A 15,032-nucleotide genomic window follows, 5' to 3' on the forward strand; every position below is an offset into this window, starting at 1 on the left:
CCTGCACCTATTACACACACAGTGATAATAGTGTCTTGGGTCCTGGTAACCTCCAGCTCATCATATCACATGCTGAATCCTGGGCATGTCTACATATATATTTACACACGCCTCAACTTAATGCACCTTTGCTTGAGGTGCATTCACGCAATTTAGGCGCACTTGTATACCTGGACGCGCTAATGCACATTAAGGTGCATTAAATTTAGGCACAAATACCTAAGTTGTATTAGCACGCATGTAGCTATGCTAATGCACATTAACACAGTGCGCATCTATTGACACACACTACATGAATGTGCATTAATGCATCTACACCTACGTTAATACAACTTAGCTTCACACCTAAATTTGATACCTGCTTTATGCAAGTATCAAATTGAGGCTCACATAGCCAGAAATTGCCATTTTTAAGGTGTATTAAGTGTGCACACGTGTAGGCACATGCCCTTAATGCACCTTAAAAATGTGATTTAAGGCTAAGCCCGCTTAAAAGAGGCATGTGTAGATGCCAACCTTGTGGTGTTACCACAGGGTGGGACCTTGGTGGGGTGGAATAACGTCAAGGTGATCAAGGGGGAAACTAGGCCCATTTCAAGGCAATGGATCAGACAGGTTAGCACTAAACGCTGGTGTGTCTCCCTTCAAGAAAGTAACATGGGTTTATGTAACTGTACCTGTGCATTACCAGGTAGAAAAACTGCTGGTAACCTGCAGTGCAACTTCTGGACCAGATCCTGTAAACAGTAACGTCCCCATTTTGAACAACTCAAACATATCAACATTTGCCCGATGTTTGTGCCAGAGCTTTCAACCGTAAATCTTCTGGGTTAAGTCACAAGCAATTGCAGAGTTCGCCTAGAGCCTATTGGCTTCTGTTGAAGTAAATCTCGATATTTATTAACCCAAGAGGTAAATATTGATTGAAGCAGAAGGAAGCCAATATTTACAGAGCAGAACAACAGAGCGCTGCAGGGGAAGGTGGGGGGGATAGCTGCAGTTTTCTCCCCAGCCTGCTTCCCAAGAAGAGCTAAGAGGTTGGGATGGGAGAGAAGTTAACCAACAGCTAAATAATGGCACCGATTCAGCAATGCACATGACACTTTAAGGCAGGGGGTCAATGATCCAGCTGTGAGCCAGAGCCAGCCTGCAGAGCATCTGTCCTGCTGGTTATCCAATGGACTACTGGAAGTCAAGGAGCATGGTCAGGGATGGCCAGAATACGGCCCCGGCTGAACACGGCTGCAAGTGAGGGCTGTGCTACCTGCTTCACCATCACTTGGCCTAACCACCACTGGGCGTTTACCACCACTGCCTCCAGACCCCCAGCTGCCCCTGGACTTCCACCACCGGCCCCAAACTCCTGCCACAACTGCTGCTGGCCCCATAGATTCAGACCAAGAGGAGCCTTGCAGTCCAGATCCGGCCCAGGATGAGTTTGGCACCCCTGCTATAAGGAAGCTCAGGCTGGAGAGTGATTAAATAAGGCCAGATGTCAGTACATGCTTAACTGTAACCACATGCAGAAATGCTCTGCTGAGCCAGGCCTCCCAGCATTTCAAAACCTCTTCATTTTGCATGGGAGAAACTTAGGAGCGTGGTGTGCAGGGCTATAGGTGCCCAGTACCTCTGAAGATCAGGCCAGGAGAGGCTTGGCCCAGGGTTTATTCTCATTGACTCAGTGATGCTGATTCAAAATGGGAACAGTTTGCCTTTAGCAAATACAGCTGCCAGGCCAGGGAGCAGGAGGGTAGGACAAAGGGATGGGAAGGGGTTGTGTATAAGCCCACCAAGGAGGGCTGAATTGATAGACCTCATGTCAGTCAATCACTAATTGACAGAGTTCAGTAAGCTTTTCACTGACCCTGGAAGATGGGAGCATGGTATTCAGGAGACTCAGGGTCCAGACAGATGACGCATTTGCACCGGTGCAACTTGCATTTGCACCGGTGCAACTTGACACATCTGCACCGGTGCAACTTGCATCACTTTGATACACCAGTATAAATCACACAGGCACATGGAGAGGACAGACATGCATCTAGCCCAGGACCTCTCCGCCAGGTGGAGGAAGCTAATCTCTTGATTCCCTTCAGCAAATGGCTACCCTGGGGAAAACTGCAGACAAATGATTCCTCCTATAGTATAACTTACACTGGTGTCATTTTACCCCCAGTTCTTCAAGAGGTAATTTTGTACCACCTTGGGTGCAGTCACCTTGGCTGTAGGGGTGCTCGTTGTACATCCACTCTCGCTTTGCGTTGTTGTAAAGGCAGATTACAGTGGTTCATATGTCATGTGTCCAGGCCCTTGGCAAGCCTAAGGGTTATATCAGTGAACCTTGCCTGATTACAGTCTCATGAAGCATCCCCAATGCTGCCGGAGCTGGAGCCTGAATTCTGTGAAACAGGCCCGTGAAATTTGGCACAAAAGCCGGCTTACATCACCAATGCCTTTCCAGAGAGACTAAAAGCAGAAAGACACTCTTGAGTTCCCAGTGCTGGAGGGTGGGGATCCACCTGCTTTCTGCTCTCTGGTCTGCCAGTGAGATCTTATTCTAATTTCTTGCCATACACAGGACTCCTGCAAGCAAAGACCTTCCTGGCTGCAGTATGGGCTGCTTTCTGCAGAGTCAGCCCCAGAGCTTCAGTCCAGGTCTAGCTTTCTATAAAAGATCTGCTGTAGTTCAGTCCCAACTTGCTGGTCTCAGCAGTGTTGCTTACAAAGCAGAGAAGGAGAATTCCCCCTAAGGCCCGTCTTCTGGGGGAGGTCGCACTAGTGGCCGCGTGTGTAGCATGCAGCAGATCAGGCACGGAACAGGGAGTAAAGGGGCATGGAGCAGAAAGCAGAGCAGCAGAACAGGCAGGAAGCAGAGGTTTAGAGGAGTCCAGGCCATGCGAGGCAGCTGCTGTCCTGAGGGGTGGAAGCTGGTGTTGGCGATGAAGTTCTTTAGCCATCGTTCTTGTGCAGCATATTGCCAGCTGCACTGATGGGAGGTCCATGCTGTAGGTGACATGTCATCTGCAGATTCAATGAGGTTATTTGCCTGAGTAGAGAATGGTTTCTGAGACTCCAGGAGACAGCTGGTTTCCTGGCTTGCTGCTACTAGACAGGAGTGCAAAGAATTATCTGGATTTTGGGCTTTGAGGCCTAGGGCCAGGGTAGCAGCAATCAAGCAGTCAACTAGGATTGACATAAAGCATCTGAAGATGGTCTTCCTCTGGAAACCACTAACTTAGTGTGTGCGCCCTGGCCCCATACTGGTGCACCGTACTCAGCAGGAGCATATGCAGCACGGGGCACAGGGCTTAACGGCACGAAAGGTTGGCCCCCCATTGCATTAAATAAACATGACTGTGCTTTGTGCTTTTAAAACCAGTGAACTTGGCAGGATGTTGTGAGGTGTCAGGCTGCTCAATGCACATTCAAGGCCCTCTCTTGAAAGTTCACCGGAAGAAAGGAAATGAGGTTATCCACAGCCCACCATTTGGACCGCAGTTGGCAACCGAAAGGTGTCATAAATAATAACGTTGGCTAACAAAGCTCCTCTTACTCAGCAAGAGAGCTTATGTCACCCCTGTTCTTTCTCTTGTATGTCTCTTCTAGGATTATGTGCGAGAAAGTCAAACTGACTCATGCTGGGAATTTTTCTCTATTTTCCCTTCCTGTTTGCTATTGGCTTTGGAACTGCCTGGATTTTTATCAAACCAAACCACCTTGCTAGACACAGGCCCAACCCTGGGCTCTTTGTCTCTAATCATGTCAAGTCCACACTTCCCATGTCTGGAAGATCTCTGAGGCCTAGGTCCAAAGTGAAATGCCCGGGTGAAATGCTGGTGTTGGGCTGCAAAGGCCTCCAAAGAAGGGCTGAGGTGGGGATTTCTGGGGATGAGGCTGCTAGGGACTTCACATCCAGGGATCAAACTTCATGCATAAGTTTGGTCTGTGTTGAGTGTTCCTCAAACTCTCTGACTAGTGCAGCTCTGCTGAGGATAGCGACCATAAGGGGTGCCAGCGTGGCATGCTTATCTTCTGGAAAACTTTTGCTGCTTCTGGAATACAAATTAAAACCTCCTGATCTGTATATAGTGCACATACAGAGGTGAGAAGGGAAAAGAGGAGAGCCAGGAACTTAGCTCTCAGCCCCTACCCCCAACCTGGTCTTCAAGCCTATCATAGTCAAGCCTAAAGTCACATAGAAATCAGAGTTTCTCGCTGATGTTGTTTGCCTTAATACCATATCCCCAAGAAAGAAAGAAAATCAAGGGGATCTTGGAGAAGGGGCAACTAATAGACAGAGCACTGGCCTGGTCATCTGGGTTCACCTCCCAGCTCTGCTTGGCTACATGAGTTTGGGCAAGCCCCCATGCCTTTGGTGCTATTCCGAATGCATGGGTCCAAGGAGCTTTTATGCTTTCTGTGGTGTTCAAAAGTTGCTGCAGGACTGCTGGCTCCTGCAAAATTTGCTGCTGTGCTTGATGTCTCAAATCCTGGCATTGTGGAGACCCATGAGAAACCCGGCTCCTGACTGTGAGGATGACCATGCGTTGGAGCAGGCTAGCTAGAGAAACGGTGGACTCTCCATCCTGGGAAGCTGTCAAGACCAGGTTAGACGGACACTTGGCTGGGATGGTTTAGTCAGGGATGATCTTGAGCAGTGGTTGAACTAGATGACCTAGTGAGGTCTCTTCCAGCCCCCCTTTCCTATGATCCTACGAGAATCCCATCTCCTTTTAAAAAGGGACTTGTTAGCTCTCATGGTGCTGACTAAAGCACAGAAGTGCAGCCCAAGCCTGCTCTGAAGATTTAAAAAAACAAAAGCAAGTCAAATGTATTGTGATTAATTTTGGGATTTTTAAGCCAGTCTTAAGATAAGGTTGAGACTCTAGCTTTGGACCATTTGGAGCTAGCAATGCTTTTAGTGTAATGCAGAGAGTAATGGTTGACATCAAGGGGTCATAGTTTGCAATGTTGGAGTTGGACCTCATTAGATGGGCAGGCAGGTGAGCATTTGGCAGAAGGTGCAATGATGGCACTATCCCTAGGCATCCCTTAGGGCTTCAGCCAGCGTGATATGGAGACATACTGGCACTGGGGACTTCAATCGGATGAGCTAAACTCTACGGGAACTCTTTGGGAAGGTATTTACAAGGGCAATCTGCAACCCAGACTGGGATGCTGCATGCTCCCTGGTCGCTGCCATTGTGCCAAAGTGAGCTATAGATGTTCCCACATGGTCAGAAAGCTGATGAGAACTAAGAGTGTGGGGGAGGAAATTCCCCTAAAAATGGCAAAGAAGGAATGGAAAAATAGCTTGGGAGAATTCAGCACCGTGAATGGTGATTCCTGTGTATAAATTGATGACTGCCTCCCACCCTAGAGGAGGCTGAATTTTACAGCCATGAGGTGTAGGCAGCCCAGATTCTTTGGGTAGATGTGATACCTTTTATTAGACCAGCTGAGTAGTTGGGGAAAACTTCTTAGCAAGCTTTTGGGCACAGTCACTCTCCATCAGGCAGAGGGAGTCTCTGCTGGTCTGAGACACCAAGGAATGAGACAAGCTAAAAGCGTGGCAGGATGTCAGTGAAAATGGAAATAGTCAGAGATAAGCAAGACAAAAGGTAAAGCAGGGAAGGGAGGGGGAAGAGAGCAAGGGGGAAAACAAGTCAGAAGGAGAAAACAAAGATAAAATCCAAGGTGGAAAAGACTAAATAGGACACTCTCATGGACCCAGTGGGACAGACTTCCATCTTCAGCTCCCTCTGTGCAAAAACAAAGTTTATTTCCAACCTATGGGGACTTTTTACCATCTTGTACCATCGACACTTTTCCCAGAGCCTGACGAAGGGACTTTGATTCCCAAAAGCTTGCAGAAAAGGACAATTTTCTTGCCATTTTCCAGTTGGTCTAATCAAAGGTATCATTTTGGAACCCAGAGTTCTAGTTTTTTGTAAGGTGGAAAAGAGGCAGTCTGTGAAAAAGAGAATAGTTGGAGATCAGGAAAGCAGGAATGGGAGAAGCGAAAAGTGTGCCAGGGTGTCGGTGAAACTCTAAAAGGGTAGAAGTAGGGAAAAAAAAGGTAAAGCAGGGGAGGGAGGGGGAAGAAAACAGGGGACCAAAAAGGCCAAAGGGAAAACACTACATCGTGTCACAATTTTCGCTTCTCCTATTCCTGCTTTCCTGATCTCCAACTATTCCCTTTTTTGCAAACTGCCTCTTTTCCACCTTATATTTTATCTCTGTTGTCTCCCTCTGACTTGTTTCCCCCTCCCTTCCCTGCTTTACCTTTTGTCTTGCTTATCTCTACCTATTTCCATTTTCACGGACATCCTGCCACACTTTTAGCTTGTCTCATTCCTTGGTGTCTCAGACCAGCAGAGACTCCCTATGCCCCACGAAGGGTGACTGCACCCAAAAGCTTGCTAAGAAGTTTTTCCCAACTACTCAGCTGGTCTAGTAAAAGATATCACATCTACCCAAAGAACCTGGCCTGCCTATATCCTTAGACCAACACGGCTGCAACCAAAACCCCAGCTGCCAAGGGATGATGCTTATACCATGTAAGGATCCTTCAGGACTAAACAAGTGTTGATTTGCCCAGTAAGTGCCGTCAGTAAGTGCCGTAGAGAGCACTGCAGCAGGGAGATAAGGGGTTCATTCTCTGCAGGGAAGGCTATGGAAAGGACCTGTCCTTGGGTGGTACCTGACATACACAGTCCCCATGCTTTCACCTGGGCCCAGGAGGGTGGATAATGAATTTGGATAATGGAAAAAATCCTCTCACTGCCCAGGGAAGGAGCAGAGCTTGTCTGGCACGAAGATTGCTTTCTGTCTGCTGAAGGACCTGGGATTAGGAGAGAGCCCCACAGATATGCCTGCTTTGCTGCCCTGCTGCGTGTGTCGTAAAAAGCTCACAGCAGCTTTGCAGTGAACAGAGTAGAGCCAAGGGTTGGAAGGAGCCAGCAGGTTACTGTGCTAGCCTAGGGGACCCAGGGTCAAGTCTCTGCTTTGCTATGGGCTGTCTCTAGGTCCTTGAGCAAATTGCTTTCGTGTCTTTCCATGCCTTAAACTCTGTAAAATGGGGACAGGAGCACCTTGGAGGAGCATTGGGAGAACAAATACAAGGAGTTCTGGGATCCTGTAGTAATGGGCCTGCCAATTATACACATCATGAATTTACCCCAAAGTAATGTCTCTTAGATTTTACTCCAGGGTCAAATTACACCAGTGCCTAGAGCAGATGCACAACCAGGCCTCGGCGGTACTTTTCTACAGCAGATGACATTACAGGACCTTGCACTAGGTGGGGAAGGAGCTAGTATTAGCTTATTTGCACTAAGCAAGCAATTACCCCAGGACAAAACTGAGTAGAGCTGAGGACACACAGAACACGAGCCTTGCATAACTGGCATCAGCGTACAATTCTTCTTCGCTTCCCCAGTGGTAACCACCATAGGCTGTATGTACATCATGTGTCTGCTCCATTATTCTAGCATAATGTTGTGTGCCCATCCTTAAGATACCTTATTAAGATTGGAGAAGACTTTTCTTCTGCACAGTTTGGCTCCCTGTTGTTCCCTGACACTATACTCCTAACGAGGCCTGTATAAGAGGCAACGGAGAACAGACCCATAAAACAGAAGAACCCCGGATTGAATAACATCATACCATGCAGTGACTTTCCCACTCATAGGTTGCTACAGAAAGCAACAGCAAGCTTCTTTCTCTTGTGAGCATTTATGCAATTGGTAAACCCACAAGGTCAAAGATTTCACCTGCAAAGTTCCTTGTGGGGGGGTTAGTTTTAGAGAATAACTGCGATTAGAAACAATAGCTTCTGAAAAGCACAACGGGAATGTGGTCATTCAAAGGAGGTTCATGGATGTCTCACATAGCAGCACCCGCATGATGAAAGGCAGTGAGGATGATCCTGCAGGAAATTGGACTAGGTGACCTGTGGTGGTCCTTCCAGCCCAACTTCTCTATGGTTCTGCTCACAAGACCAGCCTTCCTCTGCAATCTCAGCAGAGTTATCGTAGTCTTAAGAGTAGTTTCCCATTGGTCACATCTGGAGCACGACACTGTTTATAGCACTGTGAGATGAAGCCTACTATTAGTTCATAGTCACGGATATTTAAGACCAAAAAAACCCACATTGTGATCTGTTCTGACTATGCAAAACACAGGCCCAGAGCTTTTCGCTCAGCAATTCCTGCACCAAACCCCATAATTGGTGATTAAAGTCATGTAGGTGTGGGCTCGTGCTGCAGTTTCGCAGTACAGTTCCATTCAGGGCGCAGATTTCTGGCTCTAATTATGGAAATTCAGAGAGAAATCAATAGCAAAGCATTTAAATTGCCTGTTATTCTTTCACAAAAAGGAAAGTTAAAAATGCAAACTACAATAACACACATTGCACTTGCATAAAGAAACTGGAAAGATAAGGGTCTCAGAATAAACTGCACTCATTAACTTTACACATGAGGCATATTTGAAATTACTACTGCTATTAAAGGTAACCTCAGTATACCCTGGGCCTAATTATGCCCTCAGATACACATGCATAGCAAGCATTGCATTTATGTTTCTGAGCAAATGTTCTGTGGCAAGGGGGAGACTGTTAAGGTTATGCTGACATCTCTACCTTTGTCCCACCTGGTTTTGGACTGCTTTGAAACCCAACCTTAACTTCCACAGGGCGAGTGACGGTGAGATTCCCCGGGGCAATAACAGATCCCATTATTACATGCCTGTGACCATCTCCTCAGCACTTTGCACATCTGGCGCTGTTTCAAACACCGCAGGAACAGTTGAGGGGTTTCAGTCAACCACCATATCGCTTTGAATCAAGCCGCCAGAGAAATATCTCCTTTTTCCAAAATGTGGCCTTTCCCATCCAATTTACCCTTAAGACACACAATACTCGGTGCCTGGGCCATCCACAGGTTGATGCTCAGTATCTCCTGAACAAATGGAGCTCAGAAACTGGAGGTTTAGGACCAACGGAGTCCGTACCATTCCTCAAGCCCCAGGAGAGGTCCCAAATGTAAGACAGAAGCCAGGTTTCCCACTATTCATCCCATTGCACTCCATTAAAATCAGTGAAGTCTCTCCCATACGAAAAGGAAATAATACAATGGAGAATCCATCCTGTGGATACATTTTCATGTACTGAGCAACATCTTACTGACTGTAAGATGTTGTCTTTAGTGTCTTGGTCAGAGGTAGGAGAGGAGGTGAGGCATCTGGCTTTCCACATGGGAGGTGGACATCCACCAGACTGGTTCACATTTTGAACCTATTTGTTTCTATACTGGCATCAGGACCTGTTAGGACAGCGGGATGAAGGTTGGGACCCAGCTGTGCCTCTCTGGCACTACAAATCAAGAAAACAGCTGGATCCGACTAGCTATCATTCCTCCTGGGGGGAGAGCATTAGTCAATAGCTTCTGAGCCTGCTCTGACCATTCAGCCCCAGCATAGAGCAGGGATGTGAGTAGGGCTTAGAGCAGGGCTATCCAAGCAGTGGCCCACAGGCCACATATGGGCCATGAGAGCTTCAGATATCACCTTTAGGCTGCTGGCTTGGGCCCTGCTTCCCCTGCTGCTGCTGCCTGGGTCTCCAGCCTCCTCCCTCTTCTGGCTTCTGCTTCCTGCCCCCACCCCTGGGGCTAGGGGGGCCTGTCACCTGTGCCTTTCCTTTCCTGTAACCAAGTCCTGGGACTTACTGCTTGCAAGTGGGACCTTTTCCTCACTAAAGGGGCCCAGGTGCCTGGTTTTTGTTTTTTTCCAGGGGCCTCAAGGCAGAAGGTTTTACATTTCTTAAAAGGAGCCCCTAGAAATTGCCCCGTGCCCTTGCGACAGGCATTGTCCCAGACCATTGCAGAGCTTTGTAAAGCTATGTAAGGCCTTGAAGACCCGCTCCCACAAACTCCACAGAGCACAGAGCAATGCTTGCACGCAGCCCTGCCAAAGCCAAGGGCTGGGTATAACCATGCCGGACAGGACTGGGCCATCAGCGGATGGCAGCAGGGCCTGATTTTGCATGGAGTCTGCTGTAGTTTGGCCTGGCTGCCAGCCACAGCAGACCTTGCCCACACAGGAGCAGATGGGGAATGGGAGAAGGAAGCCAGAACCCCGGCTTTGCCAGCCAGGTGGCAGGGGGCACCCCAAACAATGGGGTTTGCCTCCTCTCCTGCTAGCGCTGCAACATCTGGAGCCCCAGAACTGAGAATAAAGATCTGCTCCCCCCACCATGCCTCCCAGCCCAGATGTTCCTCTCCCCCAGCCCAGTTCTTCCCAACATCCCAGATACCTTCCCCCCCCCCACCCCCTGCTCAGGTATTCGTCCCCCCAACCCAGATGTTCCCCATCCCAGGTGGCCCCCACAAGCCCAGATGTTTTTCCCCACTGGCCCAGATTCCCCCCAGCCCAAATGCCCTCCCCAGCTCAGATACCCCCCCCAGCCCAGTTCTTCACAACATCCCAGGTGCCTCCCAGCCCGCCCGCTCAGGTATTCGTCCCCCCAACCCAGATGTTCCCCATCCCAGGTGGCCCCCAGAAGCCCAGCTGTTGTTCCCCACTGGCCCAGATCCCCCCCCCAGCCCAAATGCCCTCCCCAGCTCAGATACCCCCCCCAGCCCAGTTCTTCAAACATCCCAGGTGCCTCCCAGCCCGCCCGCTCAGGTATTCGTCCCCCCAACCCAGATGTTCCCCATCCCAGGTGGCCCCCACAAGCCCAGCTGTTGTTCCCCACTGGCCCAGATCCCCCCCCCCAGCCCAAATGCCCTCCCCAGTCCAGATGTTCCTCCTCCCAACTCAGATGTGCCCTCCAAGCCCAGATGTTCTTCCCTCTGGCCCAGATGCCCCCTAGCCCTGATGTTCCTCCCGCCAGCCCAAGTGCTCTTCCCCATATCCTGGATGCCCCCCCAGATTCATACATTCATTCATAGATGTGGGATCTATGTCCCAGAAGGGGGGGATGTTCCCCCTTCCTGGCCCAGATACCCCACCCAGCCCAGCTGCACTTCCCCGCATCCCAGACGTCCGTCCCCCTTTCCCGGTCCAGCTGTTCCCGCCCCAGATGTTGCCGGCCAGCCGGGTCGCTCCACCCCGGCCGAGGGAGGAGGGGCAGCGCCGCCCGCTCCCGGCGCCGGCGCCGCACTTTGCAGACGCTCCCCGGCGCGGGCCGGGCTGGGCGGAGCGGGGCTCGGGAGCCGGAGCCGGAGCAGCGCGGAGGTGAGTGAGCGCCGCCCGCAGCGGCCCGGGGGTGCAGGGCACGAGCCCGGCGCTGCGGAAAGTTGTGTGCGGGGACGCCCCCAGCCCCGCGCTTGCATTGCAGGACCTTCCCGTGGGCGGCGAGGGCTCCCCTCCCAGCTGGTGCCTGCCTGCCTGCATCTGGTAGTGGGCATGCCAGCGAGGATATTGGGTAACACGCCCCTGGCCAGCTGTGGGGAGACTTTCCTAGCCATTGGGAGCAAGGGGGTCGCCCGCAGCGTCCTGGGAGCGAAGGGCTTGCACACTTGACCCTTGGGCACTAAGGGCTGGCGTGAGCCAGGCAGAGTTGGGCACGGGGCCGAACTCGGACGCTCGCCCGTGCATCCAAGGGGCGATGGGTCCGAGCGTGTGGGTCGCAATCCAAGCGCGCTTTGGTACAGGGCTGCCCTGGGGAGAGGATTTGAAGCAGGGGGGGTCAAACATATGGCAAACATATGGCTCGGATCAGACCCACGCGGCACACAGACCCTCCTGCCCCTTCTCCCAGCGCACCTGACCCAGGGGCGCGGGTCCTGGATGCAGCACCGTGCCACGCTCCCGGGTGGGCACCGCTTGCAGGGCAGCCGCCAGTCCAGCCGGAGCGGCCCCTCGTCCAGCTGCTCTGGGATCCCCGACGCACGCAACCCAGGTCCCAGACTGGCCGGAGCCGCCGCTGGGTCAGGTATGTTGGGAGACTGGGGGAGAGGAAGGAGGCCGCAGGCCCGAAGCAACCAGGGACCTGCTTTACTCCACTGGCCCCGCAGGGCTGGGTGAGTTTGACACCTCTGACTGTGTGACTCTGCTAGCGGGTGAAATAAAGGCACTCTCAGCTGCTGGGATGGGGGGGGGGGGAACAGAAAACAGCCAACCTCCGGGTGGGAAAGCTTGTTCAGAGAAATCAGGGGATGCCCTAGCGTTGCTGGGAAGTTGCAGGAGAAAACAAGCCTCCCTAATCGGTGCTCTGCCGTGAAGGCAGCGCTGAGATTTCTCCTCTCGCTCTCAGCACAGGGATGATCGTCGTAGGACGGCTGCTAGCACGCCAGCGCGCGGGAGGAATCGCCGTGGCAGAGAGCAAAGAAATAACCGGGAGGAAGGATGTTAGCCAAGGCTGGACCGTGGATGCACGGCATCTAACGGCCCTGCTGCACTTCCAGCCAGGAGCCGGGGTCTTGTGCTATTGGATGCTAATAGCACTGGTGGGAGCCTGAAACTGTAAAGCACCTTTCAAAAGGGTTTGCATCACGTCTTCTTGGTGCAGGCTGTATGACTTGGCCCAAAAGTCTGTGGCAGATTTGGACCGAAGTCTCCTGCCGTGACGCCAGAGCTCGGAGTTGAAGCCGTGCTCTGGACACCCGCTGCAGGCTGCCCTCAGCTTGGGGGATCCCTGGGAGTCCCTCCATAAGGAAGAGACCCCAGGCGGGGATGGGGTTAGGATGCCTGAGAGGGTGTGTGGTGTGGGGGGAGTACAGGCGAGCAGGTCCGTGTCTAAAGGCAAGGCGGAGATGGTGCATGGCAATAAAATGCTATGTGAAGCAGGCAGGAAAAACCCACGTGGGGACTTCTGTAAAACAAGGAGCGGCGTTTTGGGCTAGTTCCGGCAATGCACATGCCTCCCCTGCGAGGAAAAGCCTGGAGCGAAAGACTGGCTCTAGGAGGATTAGAGTTTGCACTCTCTCCCTAACCATTTCCCTTCCTCTAGCTCTTCTCCCTCCTCCTCCCTAGTCAGCTGGCTGGTGGAGAGAGGGGGGATAAGGGCTGGCAGCATGGGAAGGGGTCTCACCCTTGATCAGAGAAGAAATCCTTTTCCACCAGCCCTAGATGCCAGGTTTAAGGCTGAGTACCAGGTGGAGATGGGAGAGGAGTGGTGCGTTCTCCGTGGCACGCCCCAGAGCCAGCGGCTTGGCTGGTTATCAAAAGAAACTTCCGAAGAACTAGATTTCAGGGGCAGGAAGAGATAAACTTTGGCCGAGCAACAAGCAAACTCGGTCAACCTTGGCACCCAGTCCTGTCGGGGATGAATACAGCTGGTGGCTATTCATTCAAGTGTGGTTGTTATCTAGGAACTGAGAGAGAGAGAGAGAGTGTGTGTGTGTTTGTGTGTGTGTGTACACGTGTGTGCATTCAAGTGCAGTTGTTATTTTGGACCTGCTCGTGAGTGTGTGTGTGCGTGCGTTCAAATGCAGTTGTCATCTTGAAACTGATTGTGTGTGCGTGTGCATTCAAGTGCAGTTGTTATCTTGGAACTGATCATGAGTGTATTTGTGTGTGTGTGTGCATGTGCCTTCAAACCCGGTTGTTATCTTGGAACTGTGTGTGTTTGTGTGTGGGTTTGTGTGCATTCAAATGCAGTAGTTATCTTGGAACTGATTATAGTGTGAGTGTATGTGTGTGTGTGTGTGATGCGTGTGTATTCCTGTGCGGTTGTTATCTTGGAACTGATCATGACTCGGTGTGTGTGCGCGCTTGCACGCACGTGCATTCAAATGCAGTTGTTATCTTGGAACTGTGTGTGTGTACGTGCATGTCATTCAAGTGCGGTTGTTATCTTGGAAATGAGTGTGTGTGTGTGTCTGTGCACATGTGCATTTAGGTGCAGTTGTTAACTTGAAACTATGTGTGTGTGTGCATTCAAGTGCAGTTGTGATCTTGGAACTGATCATGAGTGTGTGTGTGCATTCAAGCATGGTTGTTACCTTGGAACTGTGTGTGTGCACGTGTGTGCATTCAAGTGCAGTTGTGATCTTGGAACTGATCATGAGAGTGTGTATGTGTGTGTGCGTGTGCATTCAAACACGGTTGTTATCTTGGAACTGAGTGTGTGTATTCAAGTGCAGTTGTTATCTTGAACTGATCGTGTGTGTGTGTGTGTGTGTGTGTGTGTGTGTGTGTGTGTGTGTGTGTCTGGAATGAGAGCTGCTTTCTCTTCCCCCTCGCGCTCCGGAGGGTTGAGATCCACAGCGTGAAAGTGTCAGGAAAATCTACCCGCCATGAATCATTCCCAGCTCCTGGGCAATGTATAATCCAACCTGTCTCTCTCCGCGCGGTGCCAGGCAGCTCGGGCTGGATCCGACGGTGGGTCAGCGGCTAATTGATGAAGCCTTTATATCTGGGCAGGGAGCGGAGTTGAGTGGAACAGATGAGAACACACAATTGTTGCTCCTCTTTCCTCCCCTGTTTCCTTCCCCTCCATCTCTCCGTGGCACCGATGGCTCTAAGGGACTCTTCCTTTCCCTTACAGCCGCGTAGGTGGCTTCTAGCCGAGGAGGGGAGAGATCATGCTGGTGGGAGCCTGCTGTGGTCACAAGCCTCGGGCGATGACTCCTAACCTACACCTGGGCTCTCATTCTTCAGCCCAGTGGGAATTTAGTGGCAGCCACGGCGAGGGTGGCGTCCTGCTGGGGTAGGCTGGCTGCTGCCATTTGGGCTCAGGAAGGATTTTTGTTAGCAGAGCAGGGCCTGTGGCACAGATCTTCCCTTTCCCTCCCAGAGGGGTTCATTGCAGCTCTCTTGGACAAGGACCTTCAGATTGGGGTCCTGTCTGCATCGACGGCCTCTTCTGTGCACTGAGCGCTCCTTCCCTCTTGTCGGGTCCATGCCGCTTCTCTTCCTCGGCTCTGCCCACGTGCTCCCGGGAAGGCACCGGTGGCCGAAGGAGTCCCAGCAGCCAGCTGATGGCACAGGCATGTCTATACGCAGCTGTAGCTGCGGGGTTGCAGAAGCCTTTTCTCGGTCAGAGAGGGAGCATGGCTTTGCCGGTAGAAATAAGGACTTCTGCT

At 51.4% G+C, this 15,032-nt stretch overlaps 1 protein-coding gene across 3 annotated transcripts in view; it reads left to right on the top strand.

The window, feature by feature from the left end:
- The first annotated feature begins 11,131 nt into the window (after positions 1-11,131).
- Positions 11,132-15,032, top strand: part of TSKU (tsukushi, small leucine rich proteoglycan) — a 28,335-nt gene continuing 24,434 nt past the window's right edge. For 2 of the 3 annotated variants that reach the window (XM_014601499.3, XM_014601503.3), the window contains exon 1: positions 11,132-11,238. The gene's annotated coding sequence lies outside the window, so the exon portion shown is untranslated. Of the gene's footprint in view, positions 11,239-11,322; positions 11,429-15,032 lie in introns of those variants that run through there. The other variant, XM_014601502.3, reaches the window with a different exon arrangement.

The sequence above is a fragment of the Alligator mississippiensis genome, chromosome 1 (assembly GCF_030867095.1).
Source record: "Alligator mississippiensis isolate rAllMis1 chromosome 1, rAllMis1, whole genome shotgun sequence".
Taxonomy (NCBI): Eukaryota; Metazoa; Chordata; order Crocodylia; family Alligatoridae; genus Alligator; species Alligator mississippiensis.